This window comes from Mesoplodon densirostris, chromosome 14 (assembly GCF_025265405.1).
Source record: "Mesoplodon densirostris isolate mMesDen1 chromosome 14, mMesDen1 primary haplotype, whole genome shotgun sequence".
NCBI classification, from domain to species: Eukaryota; Metazoa; Chordata; class Mammalia; order Artiodactyla; family Ziphiidae; genus Mesoplodon; species Mesoplodon densirostris.
Genome location: NC_082674.1, coordinates 59,694,418 through 59,704,601, shown reverse-complemented (window position 1 = coordinate 59,704,601; position 10,184 = coordinate 59,694,418). Strand labels below are relative to the sequence as shown.

Sequence of the window (10,184 nt, the reverse complement as noted above, 5' to 3'; positions counted from 1 at the left end):
AGGTTTTTCACAGTTAACAAAAGCCTTACTCATAGTTCTAAAAGTGGTTTTTCACTGTCCTGCTTTGCTTCAGCTTCATTTTCAGATCCTGCTTGGGATCCAGGAGGAGAATAAAACTGACCATCAGAAAGACCACCAGGTATCAGCGCCGCCCTCTCCGAGGCATCCTGAGCTATCAGGAGTGGTTACACCTTGAAATCCAGGAACCTCGTCTCGATCCAGGCAAGGAAGAAGGAAATGATGGGCAGCACGTAGCCGAAAGCCCCTCGACAGAAAAGCTTTGAGAGGATCACTTTTGCTAGTAAAAGGGCACTGGTCACTGCGGTCATCAATGCTATGGCCCACCCATGGTGCAGTCTGCACGCGGCATATGCAAGTATTAACACTTTAAATCGAAAAACTGCCAAAAGAAATATATCAAAATAAGAAGAGTAGTAGTCATACTGCACCACCTCTTTCTCTAACGTATTCTCAATACCTCCATTCACATTTAACTCTGTTACCCACAGTAACGTTACAAATAAGAGGTCAAAGGTGACAAACAAACAGAAAGTCCTCCTGACGTCAGATATGCCTTTCTTTTCCCTTCCTTCATAGGACCCAATCCTGGCCATGAGTTGCGTGGGGTTGACGGAATGGACGTCGCACAGGGAAGCGTGTGAGCTCTGACTCCCCATGAGAGCGTTCTCCATGTCTTCTGGCAGGGGGTTCATCCTGCAGGAGGGTTAAAGGAGCCTCTCTCCAGCTCCACCATCCCTAGAGAGAAGAGATCTCATCAGGTGGTTCCGGGCCGGCCGCCCTAGGCTGCACAATAAATTTTTTTAAATGAACAGAATTAAAAGAAATAGCTGAAATATTAACTAGAAATTTAAAGCAGAGAGTAAAACTATTCTGAAATTTAAGCAAAATACTTGAAAAGGCACAAAAGGATGCACTCCACTTGCGTGCTACATCAAAATTCCAATGTTTGAAAAGTAAGGTGGAGTATATTCTTTTAGACCAAATTGTCCTTCGGGCTGAATTGTTTTCCTCTCACCTTGTTCTCAACCAAATTGTTTTCTTTCAGATTTCTTTTGTTTTCGACCAAGTCATCTGGATTATTCTAAAGCTCAGGCATTTTCCGTGACCCTCATGATGCTGCCTTCATACAACTCTGATGGTGATGGAGTCCTAATGTGCAGTAGAAACCTCACTCCCTGTGTCTCACCATCTGTCCTTGGGGCATATGACATTGGAGACTATTGTCTGCCTCAGCTCTGAGCCAGAAGTTTGTCTCTTATTCATTTACTCACTCACCCATCCATCCATCCGTGCTTCTATCCATCCATCCATAAATGTGGGTCACTGAGCGCCCACTGCATGCCAGACACTGGCCTTGGTGCTGGGGTAGAGCCGCAATGGAGAGTTCAGCCTCTGCTCTTGCACAGCTGCATTTGAATACCAAACAGACAAAAAGACGATTTGTCCTGCGGTGATAAAGAGAAATGGCGCTTCCCTGGTGGCGCAGTGGTTAAGAATCCGCCTGCCAATGCAGCGGACATGGGTTCAAGCCCTGGTCCGGGAAGATCCCACATGCTGCGGAGCAACTAAGCCCGTGCACCACAACTACTGAGCCTGTGCTCTAGAGCCCAAGAGCCACAACTACTGAGGCTGCGAGCCACAACTACTGAAGCCTGCGCACCTAGAGCCCGTGCTCCACAACAAGAGAAGCCACCGCAGGGAGAAGCCCGCACACCGCAATGAGGAGTAGCCCCCGCTCGCCGCAACTAGAGAAAGCCCGCGTGCAGCAACCAAGACCCAACACAGCCAAAAATAAATTTAAAAAAAAGATCATAAAGAGAAATGAAGCAGGGTGAGGGGGACAGTGGATTGAAGTGATGGGGGATGTGCAATTTTATGCTGAGCGGGTCAGGGAGGCCTTGTGGATAAGGTGATGTTTGCGCAGAGACCTGAGGGGAGGGAGGTGGCCGGGAAAGCATTCCAGACAGGAGTAGCGAGTGCAGCGGCCCAGCCCACAGGCCAGGGCGGGTGGAGCAGAGTGAGTGAGGGGGAGGGTGCTAGGACCTGAGCTCGGGCAGGGTGGCCAGGGCCAGATCAGGTGGGGACCCACCACTGACGAGACATAGACGTGCTGCTGAGCTTGATGGAGATCCACAGGAGGGTTTGGGCCAGTGAGGAATGCTGAGATCTGATGTCTGTTTTAAAAGGGTCATGGATGGGGGTTTGGGGAGAGCCTGGGGTGGGGTGAGGGCAGCAGAGCCACGGAGGAAGCTTTGCTGGGCCCAGTGCTGTCTGGAGCCCTGAGCCCTCATCCCGGGGCCCCTCCTTGCTCTGCATTGCCCTACGGGCCTCTTCGTGTAACCTAGGGCCTTTGCTCTGTGGTGGCCCCTTCACTCTGGAGACTTGGCATCGAACCTGCCTGGCGACAGCCCCTCTGTGACAGGTGCATTCATGGCCGAGTACTGGAGTCTGTACTATCTCTTAAAACGCCCCTCACTTCAGCCTGTCAAGAACATTTGGACCCTGATTCTGTCAGGCAGTGTGGGTGCCAGCTTGCTACCTGGGGGTCATCCCAGATGTGGAGAACATGCCAGCCACACCTGACTCCAAGTTCCCGGGGTCCCGTTGAATGGGTCAGGGCTGAGGACAGTGTTCCGTTCACGCCACCTGTCGCTGTCTTGCTGGTCGACCCACGTCCACTCATTTAATCTTGGTGTGGCCACAAGAGATTTGTTAATAAAATACTGAAATTTGTAGGTGATTTACTTTTTAAAAATATGCACTAGAGCAGATTCCACGCTAGTCCTGTAAGAACGTTATTCTCATTTACTTTCAATCCAAGGAACTTTCTTGAGTTGGGAAGAAAGGGCAGTGTTCCTTCAGCTTCTGACAAGTGACTCAGACCCACATCGACTCTGTCGCTGCCTCTGTGGAAACCCCCGGAGGAGCCCCGGTTCCTCTAGACAAGGTGCGGTTACCTTCTGCCCTGAGGCAGCTCCCTTCTATACTTGGGCAAGTTTATTTCCGCTACTTAAGGGAAAACACACTCACCTTCCCTCTCCTCACTCTTGACCCTCATAACCTCACCCTTGCTTAGTCAACCTCACTTCCCCCTGCTTGCAAAAGAAAAGGCCAGAACATTTTTCATTATATACAGGCAGTGCTCTTATATGTCCATCCTCCTTGTTCTCTACAAGAGTGGACCTGAAATGACTTCCAAAATTACATACATTAAAATAGGATTTTTTTTTTTTTTTTGGCCGTGTGGCTTGCGGGATCTCAGTTCCCCCACCAGGGATTGAACCTGGGCCACAGCAATGAAAGCCCGGAATCCTAACCACTAGGCAACCAGGGAGCTCCCTAAATAGGAAATTTTTTTTTTTTTCAGTACGCGGGCCTCTCACTGTTGTGGCCTCTCCCGCTGTGGAGCACAGGCTCCAGACGTGCAGGCTCAGCGGCCATGGCTCATGGGCCCAGCCGTTCCGCGGCACGTGGGATCTTCCCGGACCGGGGCATGGAACCCGCATCCCCTGCATCGGCAGGTGGACTCTCAACCACTGCGCCACCAGGGAAGCCCAGGAAATTTTTAAAATAAAAATCAAGGTCAGAGAAAAGACTAGGGGGAATTTAGGACACCAATCTACAAATCACAGGGTCTCACATAATTTCTGAAGGTGAGGTGTGCCTTTGGCTCTGAGCTTCCTGGCAGCCAGAGCAAGAAGAGAAAGATGATCAGTTTCATGATTCACCGTTTCCCTGAGGAAACACACACCCTTTCTTCAGGGAAAGCAATGAGATTCTTGCACTGAGTTCTGAAAGTTTGTTTTGCCCAACATTAAAGGATCTAAGTATGGTGAAGAGAGAGCAGTGTCACCCAGGTCCTGCCCTGATCATCTGTTTCCATTGATGCCTCTTCTAGGTCCCATGCTGTTCCATGCCCTGTGCTAGTCTGCACCTGACCGGCAACTACTTTGACCCAAGCTTTTAACTCCAAAGTTGCAGAGAATGTCACCAACCCTGTAGTTGCTCAGAGTTCACACTTGAAGTGTGGCATCTTCCTTGATTGTCTGGCTAGAGCTCTAGGTACCCTTGGTCTGAATTGGCTGTTAGAAAGATACATGCAAAGGCTGGGACTTGAGGATCCTGCACTCTTTTTTTTACGCTACGCGGGCCTCACACTGTTGTGGCCTCTCCCATTGTGGAGCACAGGCTCTGGATGCGCAGGCTCAGTGGCCATGTCTCATGGGCCCAGCAGCTCCGTGGCATGTGGGATCTTCCCGGACCGGGGCACGAGCCCGTGTCTCCTGCATCGGCAGGCGGACTCTCAACCACTGCGCCACCAGGGAAGCCCATCCTGCACTCTTTTGATGAGTTCCTTGAAGATATAGGCATTTTAGCAAGGCCCTCTCTCAGAGCACCCCCTGCACTGCCTGCTCTCTCTTTGAGAGCTACCCTGCAGGGCTGAGGGGCTTAGGGGTAGCTTTGCCCTTCTGAGTAGCAGCAAGGTGAGGGACAACCTGGAAAACGGCCCCTCCTCCACCCTGTCACCTTCAGTCCCTGAGTCATCATTTCTCTGCTCCTCCTTTCAGTTTAACCACTTCCTGCCCACAATGTGTTGTCTAAATAGCACAGTCAGAATGACATATTTGAACACTTCCCTACCCTCTCATGTAATTTTCCCTTCCAGGCTGATTTCTTTCTGAAGTCAGAATTTTGTTTCCTGAAAATCTAAGTTACGTTCCCAACACCCCTCCAGCTTCTCTCCTTGCTAGTGAAATAACGATAATTGCTCATAGGCATTAAATGCTTCCTGACCGTCAGGCACTGGGCTTTCCATACTTCATCTCCCTTAATTCTCCCAAAGAGACCCAGGAAGTAAATACAGCCCACGACACTTGCCCCAGGTCACCCAGAGAGGAAAGGCTGGAGTTGGCTTTGGCCTGAGGATCCATCCCAGCAGAGTGTGTGTGCTTGACCGTCACCCAGGACCCCCTTCCCGGATATCTAAGAGACACAGCGCTCCCGCTAAGGATCTCTCCTTCCACTTGGCCAGCCCGCTCGTCTTTGTTGATCAGAATTAGCTCCAGCGCTTCATGAAAACATCATCTCCTACCATCTGTGCAATGTGAATATCAGCAAGGCCGGGCAGGAGTTTAAATGAACTTTCCAGCAGATGGATGTTGGGTCTCTCATCCCACTGGCCCCTGTGCAGGGCTGGGGACCGCCTCCAGGTGTGGCCAACAGGGTTGGCTGGGCCGGTGTGTTTCTCCCTTTTCTCTGTCCCCTCGGCCCTCCAGGTGTCTTCTCTCCCGGGTCACGGTTTCCCTGAAGGTAGACAGATCCCCGACACAGAGCTCCCTGCCTTGACTGTCCTCACTCATCTCTGCCCCCGGGTGAGGCCAAGGGCATCGTATAAAAGGCGCCCCCTCCTCCCCCAGAGCCTCAGTGAGCCTCTCCAGCCCCTGAGTCCCTCGGCCACCAGCTCTGTCATGACTTTGGGGCCATACCCTTTGCTCCTGCGCTGGCTCTTGCCTCAGCTGCCCACTAAATCCCGAGCCTGTCTTCACCAGAGACACTGCCCTCACTCACAAGGAGGGAGGCTCCCAGAAGCTCCAGCCAGGCAGAGCCTGCCCTCCTGTCTGCCTGAAAGGGGCTCCCGGCCTCTCTCCCAACCTGCAGCTTCCTTTGCCTCTGGGCAACCTATTCACTCCTAATCAGCAGCCCCACCCACCTTATCTGGGTTCCACATGGACGGCCCAGGAGTCCCACGGGACAGAGGGGGAGCAGGGCTGACTTGACACCCGGCAGTGCCAAGCCTGGACAGTGCTTCCCATGGGGCCCTTGACCCCTGGAAGCTGAGTGTCCCAAACGGACGGGAAGGAAGGCCTAGTGGGCAATGGGAACAGGGGCTGCTATTCCAGAGTCTCTGGGCAGGGAGCCTCGGTGTGTCCCTCTTTGTCCAGGTCACAGAGACACCTCAGCGGTGGACAAAGGGGCACTCGATGACAGGGACTTGGAGGCTAAGTAGGAGCTGTATTTAATAAATACCCGTTGAATCAATACAGTGATGTCACGGGGTCTTCAGCCCCAAAAACGTGGTAGCGGAAGATCGCCTTCAACTCCTCTACGGGTCGTGCTCCCCCAGGAGCAGCCTGGGTTGCTGCCACAGGGCCTGCGTCAGGGTCAGGAATGGCTGGGTCACGGCAGGCTCCGAGGGGAGTTGGGATCGGCAGTGGGTGGGAGGTGGGAGGGAAATGACTTAGCAATGACAATCCACAATTGTCTTGTGCCTTCCACGTTTCTGCCCCACTAACAGGAACCGAAGACCCCTCCGTGGAAAATAGGTAGCTGCATTCGAAGGCTTAAAAAAGAAAAGGTGCTCTGCGTGGAAAATAGATTAGAATCGGACGCAGTTGCAATGTGCAAAAATGGAGGCAAGGGGGTGTTGGGCTCTGGAGTCAGAGCTCACCGGCTCCGTGGACTTGAGGCAAGATGCCTCAGCTCTCTCTCTGCTTCCTCACCTGTGACATGGGCACGATGAGGGCCTCAACCCCAGGGCCGTGAGAGTTCCCCAGGGCACGAGCAGAGCCCTCAGCACTCAGCACATGCGAGTGGACCGTGATGAAGACATGGGTCCAAACAGCATTGCAAAGGGCACTTTTCATCAGGCTGCTGTGAACCAACAAAGTCAGGAAACCTTGGAAATAAGATTTGTCATCTTGTAGGGGAGGCTATCTTTATGTGAGAGCTGGCTTCGTAGTTGCCTGTGGTTCAGAGTCTCCTCTCCTCGGCCACAGTAAACGGGGATCCTGAGGCTGGGCAGAACGTAGCTTTCTTCCACGTTGCTGGCAATTTAGTCTTTGGTGGGTTCAATCTGGAGCCTGACCACAGAGATGGGTTCTAGCATCACATGTCCTAGGAGGGTCCAGATGTGTCCCTCCTTTTTGGAGAAAGCAGAAGAGCTAGGCTACATTCCCCAGGCAGAAATACCAGAAGGATCCTTTTTTTCATAAGACCCTCAGGCCATCACAGTTTACGTCTAGGGCATCATAAAGACCTTTCAAAAATTTTGGTGGTTTTTACGATAAGAAGTCACTGGTCAAGAAAGAGGAAGACACCTCTTTCCTTCCTCTTAACTCTGAACGAGCGCTCGGCTGAGGGAATGTGCTTCAGGATGGTGCTCTTGGCTTAGAAAACTTGCCTGGCCGAGGACTTGAACACCAGTCAGTTGCACTAGAAAGGCAGCTCCAGAGGGCGGGATTTTGTGTGTTTTGTTCATTGGTTTGTCTTCAGCTCTAAGATAGAGACACTCAATCCCTGTTTGTCAAATGAATGAATAAATGTGAATTAACCAAGGGGTTAATATGTAAAAAAACGAATCTCCGAAATCAGGTGACTTTTCTCCTCTCTCTAACTTGTGCAACACAGGAGGTCCTTCCCTGTGTGGTGTCTCCACACCACCCATCACACACCACGGGCTCCCAGCCACGCCCCAGTCCCAGGAGCTCTCCCTTCCCCATCACCTGCCTCGTTGCACTGGCAGGTGCAACGTTCTCTTTCCCTGCAAGGCTTCTTTCCAACCAACACCCACTCTTCCTCCAGGGCCCAACTCGAATGCCACCACCTCTGTGATTCCACACGGCCCGTCTCCGTACGACTTTATTCCACCACCGACTATATTGCGTCAAACTGTGACTGCATCTCCCTCTTTCCCACCAGACCACAGGCTGCCGGAAAGACGGGGCAGTCTCGTTTGCTGTGCAGCCCCTAACGCAGCCTGCGTGGTCAGACGGGTCGCAGGGAAGCCTATGGAAAGCTAGGTTTTCTGGGATGTTAACAGAGCGAGCGCACGAGCAGGAGAAATGGGAGGAGAGCAGCTGGGAAGCGCTCAACCAGAGCCACACAATCAAAGCTCCCATCACAGAATCCAAGGGCTGAAAACTTTTGGCCAGCAAATTTTCCATGAAATCAAAAGGAAAAAGAAACCTGGTTAACTCAGTTCTGTAAGGAAAAACCATGAAAGGCTAAACTGGGATACAAAACATCTGGAAGACCAAAATTTCTTTAATAATGAAATAATTTATTATTTGTTAACAGTTGAACAATACAGAAGTTTACATATACACAGCAAAGATTCTCAGAAACATGAGTAGTTCTCAAAATGCACGTACTAACTGTAGTAAAAAGCACCATTCTCTATGTCTTGACACAGGATTTACATTGGCATCGTATTTACATAAAGAAATAAACATCTGGAAACAGAATTTCATACTCTCTCATCTGCTGCTCCCTGTTTAGGCTGTGTTCACCGTTAGGAAGATGGTCCCCAACGCTGATGGTTCACAGCAACATTCCCAGAGCACCAATTCTAAGGACAAGGGGTCAAGGCAAGCTTGGTTCTCTGGTAAAAGCTAAAATGAAGAAAGCCCTCTCAATCCTCCACACCCCCCAGACAGAATAAGAAATCAAAATTTAAAATCTGGGTAAATCTTTGAATCTAGTGCTTTACTAATTCTCATTTTATGATTTTGAGAGAAGACAAAGATACTCAACTTCTTCAGCCATTCGATAGCTGACTCTAACAGGGCCAGGCAGTTATTTCTTCTTTCAGAAGAACACAGGGTAAGAAAATCATCTATGTAATAAATACTAATGAAAAAATCATGGTAAATCACATATCTTACCTCACAGCCCCGGCCTCATCCCCAGGTATTTTTGAAAACAAAACATCCCAGTCTACAGAGACCTGATAGTGTAGAATGAGAAGATCCACCTCACCTAAAGGGGTCTTTGGGTCGTCTTCTGCCAGGAAGGATTTTTAAAATCAGGAGTAGCCAGCAACCTAAACATACTGCATCCAAGAGTTAAACATAGAAAAATAATAGATTGACATGTAGGAAATCGCCTTGCAGCCTTTGACTTTCTGGTGTTCAACACACAGGGCCGGTAAAGGGGAAAGACAAAGAAACTTGGGGAAACAAGAAGAAAGAAAGGAGTGAGATTCGGGGGAATAAAGCACAATGAAAGTGGTATCCTTGCCAATACAGTATGATATAAAAACCTGAATCATGTGTATGTATATACTTTTCAAAAATAAGTTTTTTCTTTAAAGGATGGGGGAGAGGCAAGAAGAAAGCCCACAAAATCCATTATCAAGCCCCAAGATACTGTTAGTTATTTTGAGCATCATAATCTTACCTAGTTTACACACCCCAGGATTTGCTTTTGGCCACTTCAGGGACTGAGAAGATAGGCTCCTAGGAAACCCAGGTAAGGGCCCTTTGTTTCTCTTGAAAAAAGTAGAGGTTAAAGGAGAATGCCCACTTAAAAAAAAAAAAAAACCCTCAAACCACTCAGGTGGCCGATTGCAAGGTTAGGGCCTTCTTAGTGCTCAATTCTCAATCGACACTGAAATTATTTTAGTTTTGGGTTGACAGGAAGAAAAATGTAGGTCCCGCTGAAAAAGGTGACACCGAATCACTAGCATTAGATCTGTGACTAGAGAAAGGAGCCACGGTCGCTATCAGCACCTTGAATTCCAGACCTCTGCTTAGCAAAAGAAAACAAATATACCCTGGGTGCCTGCCCACCATTCTAAGCCAACGGGCATGGAAAGCTAGGTTTTCTGGGATGTTAACAGAAGCACACATATATTTTCTCACTGCATGAAATGAAACTGCACTACATACTCTTTACTTTCCCATTTGCATTGCAATGGTATCAATAAGAGTGTAGACTTGATTTTAGTTTCTTAAAACCAGTTTTCACATAAAAATATGCATGTGCCTATATTTACACACATCTATATTTACGTACAATAGTCAAAGTCTTAAAGGCTGGGGCTTATATCTTCGCCCGTCCCCTCCCCCCAACAACCCTAATAGAAAGGTTTTTCATTTTGCATAAAACAACAAAACAACAACAACAAAACAGAACCAAAAAGACTGTAGCTCCTAACAGTTACGCTGGTGGATCAGTGAATGACACGACAGATCGGCGCATCAGGGCGGCTGGTCAGCCACATAGGGAAGGGGATTAGCTGCCTGGGGCTGAGTTTGCTGGTCCTGAAGGTTACAGTTTTGGTTAGAGAGAGGCCTGTCTAGCATTCGGTCTACCTCAAGATTTGAAAGTCGTGTCTAACCCTGGTGTCAGTTTATCACAAGTGCATTAAAAATACAGAGATC

General features: G+C 49.5%; 1 pseudogene; it reads right to left on the bottom strand.

The window, feature by feature from the left end:
* On the bottom strand, nt 1-713 carry LOC132502034 (STARD3 N-terminal-like protein; annotated as a pseudogene).
* Nucleotides 714-10,184: the final 9,471 nt, after the last annotated feature.